The sequence below is a fragment of the Balaenoptera physalus genome, assembly GCF_965194825.1.
Source record: "Balaenoptera physalus genome assembly, chromosome: 1".
Classification (NCBI taxonomy): Eukaryota; Metazoa; Chordata; class Mammalia; order Artiodactyla; family Balaenopteridae; genus Balaenoptera; species Balaenoptera physalus.
The window spans coordinates 142,977,067-142,993,723 of record NC_138882.1 but is presented as its reverse complement, the minus strand read 5'-3'; the positions used below and the strand labels follow the sequence as shown (position 1 = coordinate 142,993,723).

The 16,657-nt window shown below is 48.5% G+C and overlaps 1 protein-coding gene across 4 annotated transcripts in view; it reads right to left on the bottom strand.

Annotated features, from left to right (window-relative positions):
* Nucleotides 1-16,419, bottom strand: part of KANK4 (KN motif and ankyrin repeat domains 4) — a 68,874-nt gene extending 52,455 nt beyond the window's left edge. For all 4 annotated transcript variants that reach the window (XM_082416443.1, XM_082416441.1, XM_082416442.1 and 1 more), the window contains exon 1: nt 16,132-16,419. The gene's annotated coding sequence lies outside the window, so the exon portion shown is untranslated. The remainder of the gene's footprint in view (nt 1-16,131) is intronic.
* Nucleotides 16,420-16,657: the final 238 nt, after the last annotated feature.

Sequence of the window (16,657 nt, the reverse complement as noted above, 5' to 3'; positions counted from 1 at the left end):
ATGTACGTACACAATACGTATTCAATTCTGAAAAGAGCATAGCCTGGTACAGGAACTGCTAGAGGCAAGAGAACATAATAGGAGGGTGGGCTTCGGAGAAAGGCAGGCTTGAGTCCGAATCCCAGCTCTGCCGCTTACTAGCATATGTTTAGCAAATCCCCTAAACTCTGCCAGCCCCAGTGTCCACGTACATAAAACAGAAAAAAAGACAACTTCTTCCTTACAGGGTTGAACAGACGAATTGGGATGAAGTATAGCAAATGCTTACCATAGGGCCTGTAGTGGGAATTGAAAAGTGATGAACTAGAGAGAAAGTAAGAAAAGGGCAGGACTTGGCAACCAATGGGATTCATTGATTATAACCTTTGGTTACTAAACACTTACATTAAGTCCCCTACATACGAACGAGTTCCATTCCGAGAGCACGTGCGGAAGTCCAATTTGTTCGTTAAGTCCAACAAAGTTAGCCTAGGTACCCAACTAACACAATTGGCCGTATAGTACTGTACTGTAATAGGTTTATAATACTTTTCACGCAAATAATACATAAAAAACAAACAAACAAAAAATAAAGAAAACACTTTTAATTTTACAGTACAGTACCTTGAAAAGTACAGTAGTACAGTTCAACAGCTGGCATCCAGGGGCATGTCTGCACCTTTGAAAGTTCACAACTTGAAGGTTCGTATGTAGGGAACTTACTGTACTTTAGTTCAGGCACTGGATTTGGGAGGCAAAGGAAGTGTCAAAAACTGCAGGGTTTCAGACCTGGGTATCTAGAGAGTGGTGGGAACCACAGCCGAGTTAGGGAGGTCAGGAGGGAGAAGAGATTTGGGAGTAGGAGACTGGACTGTTGTCTCTTCGGGCACGAGTGTGCCTGCCTAGGGGTTCACCCACAGAGAGGGGTTTATCCTGTGAGGGTGGCCCAGCAGACAGTAGAAAAGGTGGGCCTGGGGCAGAGGAGAAGCCTGAAGATGAGAGTGTAGATTCTAGAGTCATCCATATCAGTGTGATGGCTGCAGAGGTGAGGGGGGCAGTGGGGAGCTGGAGCGAGCATTAGAGGAGTGTGGGGAAAGTCACAGTGGGGAGCAGGGGGCGGGGAAGAAGAACCAGTGTGGCTCGCACCCCAGAAATCCAAAGGAGGGTGAGTGGAGAAAACCAGTGAGCACAGTGTCAGTAGAGCAGGGGGAAGATGCCTGGGGTTGACAAGAGGGCAGAGGCAACAGGTGGGGCTACTCTTCGATACTCCAGTGGAATTCAGGAGAGAGATGGGCAGCCGCTCAAGGGAGGGATGAGGTGAACTACGAGGACAGGGAGAGTGTTTGCAGGCCGAGGGGAGAAGCCAGGGGAGAGGAATGGGCTGAGATGCCAGAAAGAGAAGGGAACATAAGTCAACATTTACTCCAGGCTCTGTGTTAAAACATGTCACAAAACTGAATTTCACCTTCGCCACCACCATAGGCACTAGGCGATTTTATGAGTCATATTAGTCATATTTTGCAATGAAGAAACCAGGCACAGAGCAGTTAAACAACTTACCCAGGCTAGCAGTAGGTAGACCTGAGATTTGAAGGATTTGAAGCCGGAGCTTCATGGCCAGTTTGAAGTAGAGTGTTTCTGGAGGTGGGAAGGGAGGGGTTTTAAGGCTCTGGCCAGGGACAGGAGAGCACAGATGAAGAGAAACAGCGAGGTGGAGATGAGAGCATTCAAGCCACATGACCTCCACCTTCTCAGTAAGGGAGGAACTGCCCCCGTGCTGAGAACGAGGACATGTGGGTGGATTTGAGAGCTCAAGGGAGCAGGTGAGGTTTGCAACAGTCAGCGAGGGGGATGAGAGACAACTGAGACAAACGTGAGTGTGACAAGTAGCAGCTGAGGTCAAAGGGCATGGATTTAAAATGACTCCAGTAGTCCCAAGGCAGGATCAGAGAAAGGGAACAGCAAAGTTAAATCTAGGATTGGGGTTTACAAAAGTCAAAGGTGTTAAGAGGGAAGACGGGAGAGGGCAAGGGAGAACACAAATAGTGTGGGTGGTGGCACAGTGGGCGAGGGGAATATTTTCAGCATCATGTCGCCCATGACAACAAGCACAAAGGTGAGGACAGGGCAAGTAGTCACGATGTGCTGTAACTGAGGTCTGCTGATGCGCCGTCCCACCCAAAGACACCCTGATCACAAAGGGGCTCAGAAGCACCCCATTACCCATCCCCAAATAAGCCTTCCCGGTTTAACAGTGAATGAAGCCTCATAACTACACTGGCCAAAACCATCGCCACAAACTATTCAACACATGTGGCTACTGAGCACTTGAAATGCGGCTAGTCTGAATTACAATGTGCTGTGAGTGTAAAATGTGCAATGGATTTTGAAGACTTAGGATGAGAAAGCAAATGTAAAAATATCTCATTAATTTTTTTGGTATTGATTGCATGTTAAAATAATGATATTTTGGATATATTGGGTTAAATAAAAATATATTATTAATGTCACCCGTTTCCTTTTTATTTTATTTAATGTGCTGCTAGAACATTTTACATGTGACTCGCGTTATGTTTCTATTGAGAAGAGCTGGCCTGTAAGGCTACTGTGATACTAAACGTGGGCTAGATAAATGTATCCTGCCAGCATGCTCATTAAAGCAAATAAGGTTATCTGAATAGCTCTCTCAGCTATTCTCTGAGAGAATGGGAAACAGAACTGATAAGTTTTGATTTGTTGGATGTGGAAATAGAGGGCCAGGGAGATGTGACCTGAATTAGGAAAGGGTTCCTCTGTGGGGTATGGAAGAGGATTTTACAGCATGCTACTAACTGAGGCAAAACAAGGGCCGAACATTCCAAATGAGACCAAATGTTGGAAAAGCCCACAAACCTGCCAGTGACCACAAAGGCCAGCCTCCCTTTTGGTGTCCAGGCTCTGCACCAGGCCATTCTCAACCTCCCCAGCTCCCGGCTGCCCCCTCCACTGACCTTGGGGTGACCTCCAAACCCGTCCCCTTCGTCTGCTCTCACCAGTCTCTCCCAGCACCCTAAGCCCTACAACCGCACACATTCCAAAAAGTCTTCCCCACTGGCCAGAAGGAGGGCCCCTCCTGTAGCCCTCCCTTTCAGGAGCTTCCTGCCAACAATGAGAAAAGGAGGCAACATGATACAGCACGACTAGCATGGCTTGCGAGCCAAGAAATCCAGATCTGTCCAATTTTTGCTGTGTGAGTTTGACTCCTATCACAGCTCCTCTGGGCCTCAGCTGCTTCATCTGTCATATTATACGGACCTAAATCTACTGACTTGTTGGAGGGTTCAATGAGATATCGGAGTAAGAGGTCTTTGTTAAAGACGTGTTACACAAATGAAAGAGAATATGGTACTCTAGCACCAGAAGGGGAAGGAGAGAAGTGGAAAAGGGAAAGTCCATAGCAGGAGGGGATGCCATTTGTGAAGACAAGGTATGAATCCCCCCTTGTACTAAGAGGGGCAGACTTTCCCCACTGGCAAGAGGGCGCCCCTACGAAGGGCAGGCACAGGTCACAGCCTTCCTATCAGACATACCTTCCTGCTCACATACCTGACTTCAGGAATTTTCCTGCAGCTGAATAAATAAACGTGGGTCCGGAGAAAATGGCCTAAACAAAACCGAATGCATCTGTTAATGAACTCCTCGAGATTTTAATGTTACTCAGCACTGAAAAGAGGGTTTTAAACTCCATTGAGAAAAGCTGTAATTTGCCCCAGATTCACCCTCACCCCCCAACGCCCCACCACTCCTCTCCCAACGGGGTGAAGGGTGGAGAATGAGGAATCCAAGGAGTGAAAGACATTTTCTTGATGGTATAATGGGCTCTGATCACCCAATATCCAATAAGCTGTGCTGAGTACATTTGCATTCTATTTAACCCTAATTCTAACCTTTGAAGGAAGAAATTATGATCCCCATTTTATAGAGGAGAGTACTCGAGGCTAGGAAGAGCACGGGGAGGGCTCAAAACTAGCCCTTTCTATCCAGCACTCTTTTTCATTGTACTCTCCTTACATAGGCCTGGAGGTGATGTAATGACCTGTAATAGGCTCAAGAGAGGATTAGGAGAAAAACATAGCAGAACAGTATGCAAAACCTCATTTTTATTAAAAAATGTCTATCCAGATATATATGTGAGCATATACCTAGGTCTATGAAAGGATATAACTATATCTCATTTAGGTATAGTGCCAAGTCTAGAACAATACACTCCAAACTCTCCCATATGCCCTAACCACCAATTCTTGACAGTTTGTGGAGTTTACTCCTTCATACATTCTTATATCATTCTGAATGTTTGCTACTAACTGGTATAATCTTTTAAATAATTAATTAATTTAAAATTTCCCAGTCGGGTTTATTGAGCCTTTCAAACCATAAAGACTAGCCACTCACACATACACACACACTCCAAAAATTATTCAAAAAATAGAAGAACTTTTCTCCTTACCATTATTTTCCTTATCAAGTAAAAAAAACCACACAAATCTCACCTTGTCCTTCAAGAGTCCAATTTTTTAAGCTTAAAAGTCAATAAAATAGGTAGCAAATGTCTTACAGTGCAATAAATATTTGTATTTATAAAATAAATAAAAAGGACAGGTGTTTTGGTGTCCTTCCCCAGCAGACGGCAGACGCCACGGCTGAGAGGAGCGGGCACAATGACTCACCACAGGGCCCCGCCATCTTCATCTTTCCAGGTGTCCACTCCCACCATTCACTTCTTAGAGTTTCCATCTCAAACCATCATGCATCAAGCATCCCATTTTCTCCCCCTAACTGCTACTCCCCAGTTAAAATTTACCCAAGGAGTAGTAAAATTCATCCCCTAATCTAATAAAGGAACTACAATGTTAATGGCTTAGAATTTTCTTTCTGCTTCCTTGTAATGTATTAGCATTTTATTAGGAGCTTTCTGAACATACTGTATTAACTCGAGAGTGATTTGAACAGTGGAGAAGTCAAGCTAATTCGCCAGTGGGAGATGCAACCTGTGACTGGGGGCTATAGTGACATCCTGAATGTCCACCACTCACCTGCCAGCCAGGTGTTGCGATGTGGGGATTAATTCAAGGCTAGTGTTGCCAGACTTGATTTTTTTTTTTTTTAAGAATGTCACTTTTTTTTATTAATTAATTTATTTATTTTTGGCTGTGTTGGGTCTTCGTTTCTGTGCGAGGGCTTTCTCCAGTTGCGGCAAGCGGGGGCCACTCTTCATCACGGTGCGCGGGCCTCTCACTATCGTGGCCTCTCTTGTTGCGGAGCACAGGCTCCAGACACGCAGGCTCAGTAGTTGTGGCTCACGGGCTTAGTTGCTCCGTGGCATGTGGGATCTTCCCAGACCAGGGCTTGAACCCGTGTCCCCTGCATTAGCAGGCAGATTCTCAACCACTGCGCCACCAGGGAAGCCCGCCAGACTTGATTTTTTTCAAAAGAAGCCAGGAATGTGGATTTACGTAAAATCTGATCTTTTAATGTCGACTTAATTCTTTTTTTTTTTTTAACACTGCGCAGGTCCAATAAACCCACATGCACACCAAATGTTGCCCGTGTGCCCACCAGTTAGGCATCGAAGTGGTCTCAACCCACCTTTCCAGCCTCACCCCCAACTCCTCTGGCCCTGACAAATGCAACCCCACCTCACTTTGCCTTTGCTCGCTGTACCAGCCCCTTCAGATGCCCTTTTCTGTCTTCTCTACCAGAGTCTTTCCCACCCTTCCAGGATCTTCTTAAATTGTGCCAACTCTTCCTAATCCTCAATATCAATCTCAATTAGTATTGCCCATCCTTCAAAAAGCTATAACCCGCCATCGTATTTCCGTTGACTCCAGCACTTTGCACGTTCTGCCTCTCATTGCCATTATTTCCACATGGTTAAATCTTTCCGGTCAAAAATAAAATAAATTGGAAAAAAGGAAGGAAGGATTTTGTGTGTGTGTGTGTGACAGCTATGACTTTGGTTCTATTCTCATTTTACAGGAGAGATAACCAAAACTCAGTGAATAAGTGATCATCTTGAGCTTTCTGTATATCCTCTAGCTGTGCATCTTCTGGACTTCCTTCTGCTTCCGCTACCCAGGATCCTACTCCTTCCTTCTCCATCTGGTAACTCCTACTCAACCCTCAAGATGCTTTACCTACCAGTGTCTTTCCCTTCTCCACACACCAATCAGGATGGGTCCCCCTCCCCGCAATTCTGTGTTCCCACAGCACTCTGTAAGAACGTCTGTCAGCGCACTCATCAAACTATCCTGTCATTAGCTATCTGATTCTTGTCTCTGTTGAACTGGAAGCTCCTTATCTAGCCTGGTACCTGGCCCAGAGCAAGTGATCAGTCAGTATTTATTGGATGGCAGGAAGGAAGGGAAGGAAGGAATGATGCAGGGAAGGAGGAAAGAGGGAAAGAGAGAAAAAAGGATAGTAACAGCCTACAGGCAATCAACGAACGTGAGGTATCATGAACTGCATGGCTCCCAGCCCCACTTCTGGGGTGAAGTTGACGCTGGCCCTTTTGTGCTCCGCCCCAAAGCAGATGATTGGGAAGGCTCCCATTGCACCCCCTTCTTCCCCACCCCCAGAGTGGGGCAGGCAGGTGGCAGGTTGCTGCTTGGCTTCGGGGTGCCAGGAACCAGCATTCACCTCCACTCTTTGTTCCTGGCCTCCAGCTCTAGGGAATGTGATTTTCTGCATCAGTCAGGCTCTGCTTTGGAAGGATAACTTCAGTTATGATGGATGATGGTGGGGCTGAGTCTTCCCCAGAGGCTGCCAGGAAAGCATACTGGAAAAGGCCAGCGCTCAGAGAAGGGCTGACAATTCTCATTGCCCGTGGCGGACAAGGGAGAGGGGAGCGTCTTTTTTTCCGAGAATGCTGGAAGTAAGGCGCCCTGCTCTGGGGGTTGCTGGAAAACTCCTGTGCCCCCCACCCATTCACCCCTCCTCATTCACAGGCCAGGAGGCTGGGCCAAGCAGCTTCTGCTCCTGGACTCTCTCCCTGGTGCAAGCCAAAGAGAATCATCCTGCTCTCAGGAGACACTGCAGAGAATCTAGCCTGGGTTGATGGTCTCAGAAGCCCTACTGCCCTCTCAAAGAAGCAGTTTACAACACCCAGTGACACCCACTATGAGATGAGAGGGGTAAGGAAAACTCTGGTCTCTTCACCACTACTCGACCAAAGTCAAGCTAGGGAGGGAGGCCAAGGATACCATTCCTACAGGGAATTCAGAACCTCAGAGAACTCACCTAGAAGGCAAACGATCTGGGGAAAGGTCACAGGGTCCAACCTCTTCCAGGGCTGGGGCAGGATTCCCAGGTGCCCTACCACCCAGACTCTACATCCAAGCAGCTGGGGCAGAGGAAGCAGGGTTCCCCTCATTTCCCCTTTCTCCTCCCTCCTCATCCCCCATCTCCTCCCTGGGACCCACCCAGAACCTCCCCCCAACTCCCCAAGGGCTTTCGATCCCCACCTCCAGGTTAACTGAGAATAGCAGGCTCTCTGTGAGAGCCTTGGGCAGGCCCGGCATCCACGGTCAGCACTTTAGGCTCAGTAAATCCTCAATAAACCAATAAGGTAGGATCTTTTCCCCTATTTTAAAAGTAAGAAAATGAAGGTCAAAACCATCTTATAATTAGAAAGGAAAAAAAAAAAATCTTAAAACAAAAGGAGACTACATTAAAACAAAATACTTAAAAAAACAAACTAATAAGACCCAGAACTTCAGCTAGAGAACTGACCAAATAATTCTACAGCTTTAAAAAGAAAAAAAAAAAAAAATCTAATTTTATTGACTACTTATTATGTGTCCAGTGCTTCATGTGCACTATCTCATTTCATCCTCGGGGTAACCCCATAATGCACTCTCTTATTATCTCCATTTTACAGATAAGAAACTGAGGGCCAGGGAGGTGGTATGACTTAACCAAAGCCCAGACATTCTTCTCTTCCAAGGGGCCACAGTACTGGGGTAACAGGTTACCCTGTGGGGTAACATATTTGCATTTTAACAATAGCTCTCTGGAGAAGACAAAGTAATCCAAAGGAATGAAATGACTCTAATGCCAGGAATTTCAGGCCTCAGCTCTGCCTGTGGGCAGAGTTCTTAGGGCAAGAGCCTTCTGGCATCACCGGGCATCACCCGAAGGTGGCCACCCACGAGCCCGGCTAACACAAGGCTCCATTCAGCAGCCGGTAAAGCCCAGGGCATGGGGTTAGAATGAGAGAGAAGATTGGGTCAGAAGGCCAGCCCCGAGGCAGGCACAAGAGTGGAGCAAGTGAGCAACTGCAGAAGCATGTGATTCCAGGTGCTCCACGTACGTCCCCTCATGCAAAAATATCAGCCTGCTTACCAGTGTGGAAGAGGCACTTCCAGCATTAGTGTCAGGACCAGGCAGTGTGCTGGTGCAGGAGGCCTGGGTTCCCATTCCAGCTCAGTTACGTACTCCCAGGCCACCAGGACCTGCCACCTGTCCTCAGTATACTCATCTGTGAGACTGGAGTAGGCGCCGGTGTCTAGGTAAGCAGTGAGGTTTCCTAGAGACACACTCTAGGTGATGGGACCCAGAATGGGTGCCAAGGATGGGCAATGGGGTCCTGAAAAGACACTGTTCATTGGCTTTTATCAAGGCTCTACTGAAAAGCACTCCACGCCAGATGCTGCACCAAGCACGGTGATGAAGACGGGAGCTTATACCCAAGAGGGGACAGCCTCCCAAGTAACGCTCATGAATCCTCCGCCAAGTGGAGTGATGCCTGCTGCCCACGGGCCAGGTTTGCAGAGGGTTCAGGGAAGCCCTCCTAGAGCAGCCCGTGTGTGAAGAAGATGGGGACGATGACTCCCTGTAAGCAGAGAGTGGAGGCACTTACCCAAAACAAAGCACTAGAGAGAGGACGTGCAAATTTAGGAAGGGCGCGTCATTACCTCTGGAGGTAATAAGGTTGGGCATGGTCAGAGCCAGGTGACAGAGCCGGAGTTAGGATCTCATCCTGCCTGACACCACAGCTTTCGCTCTTAATTTTTATCCTGTCCTCACTCCTGCAGCATGTGTGCCTGTGAGTGGATTCAGGGTGGAGAGGGGAAGGAAGGAGGTGTGAGAACAGGCAAAAGCCTCAAGAGGAGGATGGGGAAGACAGGAATGGATAGTAAGCACTTTCTTACCAAAACAAATTGGCAGCCACAGTTTTTCTAGACAGACTCTCCTGTGGTTGCCTATCGTGGTTTTTAAGAGCACAGGGTTCTGGGATCAGGCAGATCTGGGCTGAGCCCCTGGCTGCACCACTTAATACCTCTGTGACCTAGAACAAGTATTTAACCTCTAGGAGCCTCATTTTACTCACCAATACAATGGGAATGATAGCAATTATCCCTTATTGGGTACTCGGTAAAGATTATATCACTGCTATATTTAAAGGGCTTGGCAGAGTGTCTGGCACATGGTAAGAATTCAATAAAAGATAGCAAAAAACCAACCACTATTCTAATGTTGCTCTGGGGGGCTCTCGTCTCTCCAGGCATCCTCCTCAAAATCAACATCTGGCCAGTTCCCCCACATCCTCACTGACTCCCTCCCTCCTCCGTTCAGCCTCCTTTGCATTCTCGCCATTTCAGAACCCACTTCAAAGCTATTTTTTCCCAGTGGTTCTCTTCCCTCCTAGGATTCTAGCTTGCATTTGATCAAGTGATTCATCACGTAATCTACACAAACTCCTTAACCTCTCAAGAACATAACTGCCCATTCTGTGGCTGTTTCAATGGACTGGTTTGCATGGGATTGGCAATCAAAGCAGAAGCTGCTGAGTTTGCAGGCTGATGGGAATTACGGAACCAGTTGCCCATGTGTGCCTGCAATTTGTAAATTTACTTCTCTCTATATATTAAAACCTTCTACCCAAACTACAAATTATGTGCTTTTGCAAATTTGCCAAACTATTAAATGAAATTTACTACTGCTCAAGAATGTCTTGCACTAATTGGACAGAGATAGATGGGTATATGAAAGATTAGGGCGAGGTACGGTGGGAAATTGGGAACTAAAGCTCACTGACTTTCTGGGGGGCGGTTCTTAACCTTTTTTGTGCCATGGACCTCTTTAGCAGACTGATTAAGCCTATGGACCCTTTCTCAGAACGTTTTAAGATATATAAAATAAAATACATAGCTTGACTACAAAGAAAACCAATTACATTGAAATATAATTATTAATTTTTTTTAAATGAGTGTGTAATATAGTAGTATATGTTCCTTATTAATGCATTAAATAATAAGCTCTAGCAGCAGGTATAATAACTGCTGTAATTTCAAAGCTGTGATGGGCATAAGTCATGTTCCAGATATACGCAGCAACTGAAATTTGATATGAAAATATCTGTGATTTCTACTGGTGACAATGTCACAGATACTGCAAATACACTGTGGTTTGTTGCCTACATTCATAATCGAAGAAAATGCTAAATAAAGATGCTATTGTTTTCCCCACCCAAGTTCACAGAATCCTCTGAATTCTACCTATGGTCCCCCTGGGGCTGTTAACCCCCAAGTTAAGAATCTCTGTTAGATCCTTCATAACTCAGTAAGCATCTGTACTGAGCATATTCCTGAGTTCCAGCTCACTTTCATCTCTTTCTCAAGGAATCTCCACCCTCAGTCAGCCCTTCCTGCCTAAGAAGGTCAAGTTCTGCACATATGACCCTCCTCTGGCCTCCCCTCCTATCTGATTGGCCAAAGCTGACCAGAGACTGGCCTGGAGAGAAAACCTCAGCTTCTAGAGAACCAAGCTCAGACAATAGGATCCTCTCTGGAACTTGAACTCAGAGACAAAGGAGAGTGTGATAGTACAGTGAGGTGGCGGGGAAGGGGCGGGCACAGGCGCTGAGTTGAGCCAATGGTACTCAAAGTGAAGACCAGTGACCACTTGCACCGGTGGAATAGCCTCAAACTCAGAACCCTCTCCCTGCCACCTCAAGGATGCCTGGCCTCCTTCCAGGCCTCTGCTTAGATATCAATACTGCATTTTATAGCTCCTCACTCTCTTCATTAGAACCAGCTTAAGGGAGTCTCTGTTTTCTGCATCAGAAGAACCCTGAGTCAGTATTACCAACAGAATGTATAGGTGAGGAAGCTGAAGTTCTTCAGTCAACGTGAATCACTTGCTCCGGCCCACAGGGCTAGTAATCCTTTTTTGAGGAAGAGAGGGGTGATGGCCTTTATTATTTATTTATTTAAAAATCATACAGATGATACCTGAAAACGATCTCTTAAAAAACTTAACCATTACTAATGAAATGGCCCCCTGCTACACACTTGGTATCGCACTTAAGAAGTGTAGACCATGATCATACTAGGCTCTACTCAGCCGCCACCCAACTTGACGTTCCTTGTCTTTTAAACCTGTCCCCAACTGTAGGATGGCTACATTTTTCAAGGCGGAGGGGAGTGGGGTGGTAAGGACCAGCCGATGAACACAGCACTTGGAAACACTCAGCCCTGATGTCTGGTGCCCTGCTATGAAAATCAAAATTGATTTCACTGAGAACCGGCATCTCTGGCTTCTGGGCAGAAACCAGGCTGCGGAGGAGAACCAGCACCGAAGGCTGGAGCAAATTCATGGAGCAAATTCTTCCCAATGTCATATTTCTCTCCCCGTTGTCCCTTGACGTCAGAGCAACAAACATCTCCAGCCAATAAGTTTTATTTACTTTGGAGAAAAAAATCGGAAGTGGGGAGGGAATCAGGATTTGTGTCTTCTTCCACAATGCCTGTGTCCCCAGACAGTTAAGTGAGGGGCAAGGCCCAGGCCCCAGAGCCCTGACAAGACGGTGAAGCGTTCCTTTTGAAAACAGACTTCTTTCCCTTGGAGAAGGAACCTTCAGCCAGCTTCTTCAGACACCACCAATCTATAACTGCCTGCAGATCACATTAACCATGTACTTGAAATCTTAGGGCAGCATTTATTCTATCAGGGAAACTACGACAAGCCTATTTTTATTGGGAGGGCCCCTCTTCTTTCCTTTAATCCTACTTTGAAATATTATCCATGTAGACTGGAAACTTCACAGAAAGGTCTATTAGAAGCCTCTTAGTCTAAACTCTGGGTCTGGAAGATTAGCATTCTGAAGCACAGAGAGGTTAACGGCCCAGCTGTAAATCACACAGCTAGTTAGCAGTAGATCTAGGCTCCAATCTCGTGATGCCCTGGCTTCCAAGCCCGGGCCTCTTCCCACATAGTCTACTACAGAATAGCACCAAGTGGCCAGCTGTCTGACCCCCAGAGACAGAGAGCTCTGTCAATCCCAGTTTTATCATTTATTAGTTCCATATCCCCAGGCAAATCACTTAACCTCTCTGAGCCTCATTTTTGTCATCTATACATCTGAGATTATGAGTGTACCTATCTCTAGGATTACTGCACGCATGAAATGTGCCAGGGTTTGACACACACGGACCCTATTATTATACTGTACTGCTCCCGCTTCACATACTGAAGTGAACGGATCTGCCATGTGAAATGTGATAACTGTATCCGCACAGCTGCCCAGAGATAAGCGAGAAAAGATAGTTATCAAACCCATTTTACAGTTAAGAAAATTTAGTCCCCCGCAAAGATGACATAACTTGCGTGAGATCAGAGTTTTAAAACTGAGCACATTCTTAGCTGCCCTAACTGTCCTCCCTAGCACACCATCCGAGGAATGGGTTGAATTAGAAGTAAAGGTTACCTCTTTCCCCACCCTCCACAGGGCAGAACCGTCTATCACTGGCTCACACTCTACGACCCTTCCTTATAAACTGGAATCAGCACAGTGCCTGGCACAAAGAAGAGACACAATGCAGTTTTGATGAATGAGTGAATTACTGTATCATTGAAGATCCTGATCGGCAGATAAGCTGGGCACTGTGTGGGCCCAGATGCCTGAAGCTACAGGTCTCGTTGCAGAAAGCAGGAGGCAGGCACGCAAGGGCTCCAGGAGCGGGGAGCAAGAACCCCATTCTCTCCATGCCTTCCCATAGCCTGCTCTACAGGGCGGAAAACTTTGACAAGACCGAGAGCTAGGCCCCTGATCTCAAGGGTCCCATCCAGAGCGTTTCCAAACCTAGCCCACATGGCTCAATCCAGGGCCCAGAAGACAACTGTGAAGAACACGTGACCCTCCTCCAGCTAAAACAGATGTAATAACATTGAAGGCAAGGGGCAGTGAACAGGCCAGGGAGATGGCCCATCTGTCTTCCTAATTGTCAACTCTGCCCATAACAAAATTTGTCTCCCTGTCACACCTTAGGCTGCTACTGAACTGAAGCAAAACCAAGATATCCATCTTCCAGCCACGAGCAGCAGCCTTCACAAAGTGCCAGGGACAAAAAGAGGCTGTTTGACTAAGAGAAGCAGAGAGAGCTGGAAGGAGCCCTGGCCTGAGAGTCAGAGCTGGGGTGGGGTGAGGGTGTGCGTGTGTGTTGCAGGGGTTACTTGGGCAGTTACTGCACCTCACTGGGCCTCTGTTTCCTATAAAATTAAAGTCCAAAGTTCTGGAAAGTGGGGTCAATGGGGGAAGAGGAGGGCTGTGAATCATGTGACATTGTATGCAAAATATTTTAGGTTATATGCATTTGGAAAAGAGTATCCATAATTTTCATCAGAATCTCAAAGATATACGTAACACTCCCCCCCATCAAAAAATTAAAAAATACTAGACTAGATGGTCTTCTAGTCTAGTAAGCATTTACTGAGCACCTTCTATGTCCTTCTCTGTGTTAGGTACATGATAGGAGAGTCCTGCCTTTACGAAGCTCAGGTGCACTTTATACTTGCTGTGATAGAAGCCTGTCAGGGGAGCTTCGGAAACAAAGAAGAGGGAGCATTTGACTCTCTGGTCAGGAAAGGCCTTCGGGGTCGTGGGGGAACCTTAGGTTAAATGTTGATGTTGAAAGCTGAGTGCGCATTCACTGGGTGAACAAGGAGGAAGTGTATTTTAGAGAAAGGGCAGCATGTGCAAAGGCAGCAAGTGTTCCAGGAACTGCCTGAAGTGTAATTGTGAGTAGAACATAGGAGATGCTCACTGGGGTCAGCGGGGGGAAGAAGCCAGAAATGAGGCTGCAAAGGCAAGCAGGGCCCAATTAGGAAATGCCATGCAAGCCACCCTAAAAAATTTTACATTGTAGGCAATGAGTTCATTCTAGTGTTAAAAGCCTAGGGTGAACCACCACGCCCAGCATGAATCTTTCTGATTTCTGGCAGAAGCCTTGGTCAGTCGTGAACACAGTGGGCAACAGGGAACAACTGGAGGAAAGAACTGCTGCCTCTTGGCGCCCTGAGTGGGCATGGGCTGTCTGCAAAGGTGCTGGTAGTAAGTGCATGCATGGGACGGGTAAGTTCCACACCGGCATGTTAGTCTCTCCTTCTTCTCTTCCAGCCAGGGGGACCCCAACTGCCCGTGATTATGGATGAGAAAAGAAGGTACTGATTGGCCCAGGTGATGGGATGCAGAAGTAAGGCACATGCCCATTTGGGCCCCTGGTCATCACTTGGTAAACAGTCTTTCAGTCCCTCCAAAGGACTCTGCTACTTGCCTCAGGGCCCTCTCACATGCTGTCCCTTCTGCCAAGAAGACTCTTTCCGCCCTCTTGAACTAGTTACTTCTTATCAGCCTTCCAACTAAGCGACTACTGTATGTGTCACAGATTCTCATAGCACCTTATCCTTTCCTTTCAAGCAGCTCAGCACTGTTTGTAATTCTGTATTTATTTGAGTGAGTTGATTCAAGTCAGTCTTGGCCACTAGACTGCAAGCTCCATGAGGCCGTCTAGACAGTGCCAGTTTTGTTCATATCTGTATCCCACTCCCTTGCCTGGTGCCTGGCACAGAGCAAGTATTTGTTGATTGAATGAAAGTCTGGTGTGGACCCTGAGCCATTGCCCATTCTCACTGCCCTTTAACATTCCTCATAACTCAAATCACATTATGGTCCAGTGAGGAGGAGGTTTGGACATGGGCAGGAGGGTTGGACTTGAAAAGGCAATATCAGAGTGAACTCTGCCTTTATTCCAAATGGAGCTCTGTGTTCTCCTGTGTCCTGTCTTGAAAGGCTCTAAGGGAACCCACATTTGGTTTACCCAGGCAAGTCCTTGGGAATCGTGTCCAAGATGCTTTCTCCCCAAGCCTCAACCGGGTCACTGGCTGCATCTGCTCCTCCCCTGACCCTACTTGGTCAATAGGACTTTGCCCAGGCTTCACGGGGTCATCCTCAGAAAGAAGGAGACGCCTCCATCTCCTTCTCCTGCAAAATACCTCCTCCCAGCCCGCCAAGCCCGAACCCTAGGGCGCCTGGGAACCAAAACCACTGGTTCCTGCAGATGCTCAGGGCAAATGCAAATACAGACCTAGTGTAGGGGCCATGGGGCTCGACTTTCCAAATCCCATGCTAAGTAACTGGCCACTCTGCAGGGACAAAGTACTTGGGGTCAAAAGTTTGACCTTAAGGGAGAGATGACAGGGAGGGAATCTCACCGAGTGGCGTATATGCTCAGCAAAAGCGCCCTCGGCGGGGCGGCGGCCAGCACATCCGGCCCCCCTAAAGGCCCCCTTGCCTCCACCCAAGGTCGTGGTCCAACAGGAGCGCTGGAAAGTTCAGCCAGGGGCCGAGGGGTACCCGAGTAGGAATCGGGGGCCGGCTTTTGTGGAAGAAGGGAGACTAAGAGCTCGATTCTTGGTAGTCCTGGGAGCCGGCGGCAGGGTGCCCCAGTCCCGCAAGCTGCATCCCGGACCGCAGCGCCGGGCTCGGAGGCTCTGGGCGGGGGCTGCACCATCCGAGCCGCAAGGACAACGCGGCCTCCCCGCTCCCCAAACTCCTCCGTCCCCGGCACTAGGGCGCGGGGAGCGGGTGGGGCGGAAGGCGAGTGGCGCCCGCCCTTGGGCAGCCCCCTCCCCGCGCGGTCTCGGACCCCGGTGGGGGGCGGGGGGCGCCAAGTCGGCCCAAGCTGCCGCAGCCTCTGCTTTAGGGGAGCCGGGGATGCGGCGCGGGGAGGGGGCGAGGCGGGTGGCGGAGGCAGAGGAGAGGGGCCGAGCGCCGGGGCCAAGACCCGGGTCGCGCCGGGCCGGTGCGGGCAGGGCCGGGGTGGCGGAGCGCCTTACCTTGGAGAGACGCGGGAGGCCGGCGGGGGGCGCCGGCTGTGCCTCGGACTTCGGGGCGCACGCAGCCTCCGGGTGCACCGTCCCCGTCCCGGGCACGCTCCACCAGGCTGGCGCACCCTCGTCGTCCGGGGCGCGCACCGCCTCGGGCGCCCTCTCGCCGGCGGGCTCGGCCTGAGCCCGGGGCGCACACCCAGCGGGGCACACCCACCGCGGCCGCTGCGGGACTGGCGAGGCGCGGGCGGCCGAAGCTGCGCCCGGCGTCGCCGGCTGCCAGCACCACCCGAGTCCCCGCCTTCGCCAGGGGAAAAAAAGACTCCTGACGCGGCGCGGGCTTTGGAGTGTAGGAAGGGGCGGCATTGCGAAACCGAGGGGAGGGTCTTAGACTTGATAAACTCAAAAAGCTTTTGGATGGAGTTTGGAAGAAAAACTTTTTGAAAAAAGAAAACTCCTAACCTGTGTGTAGCGCTTTTCAGATTTCCAAAGTGCCTTCATATGCATTTACCTTAGTTCATCCTTACTACAACAG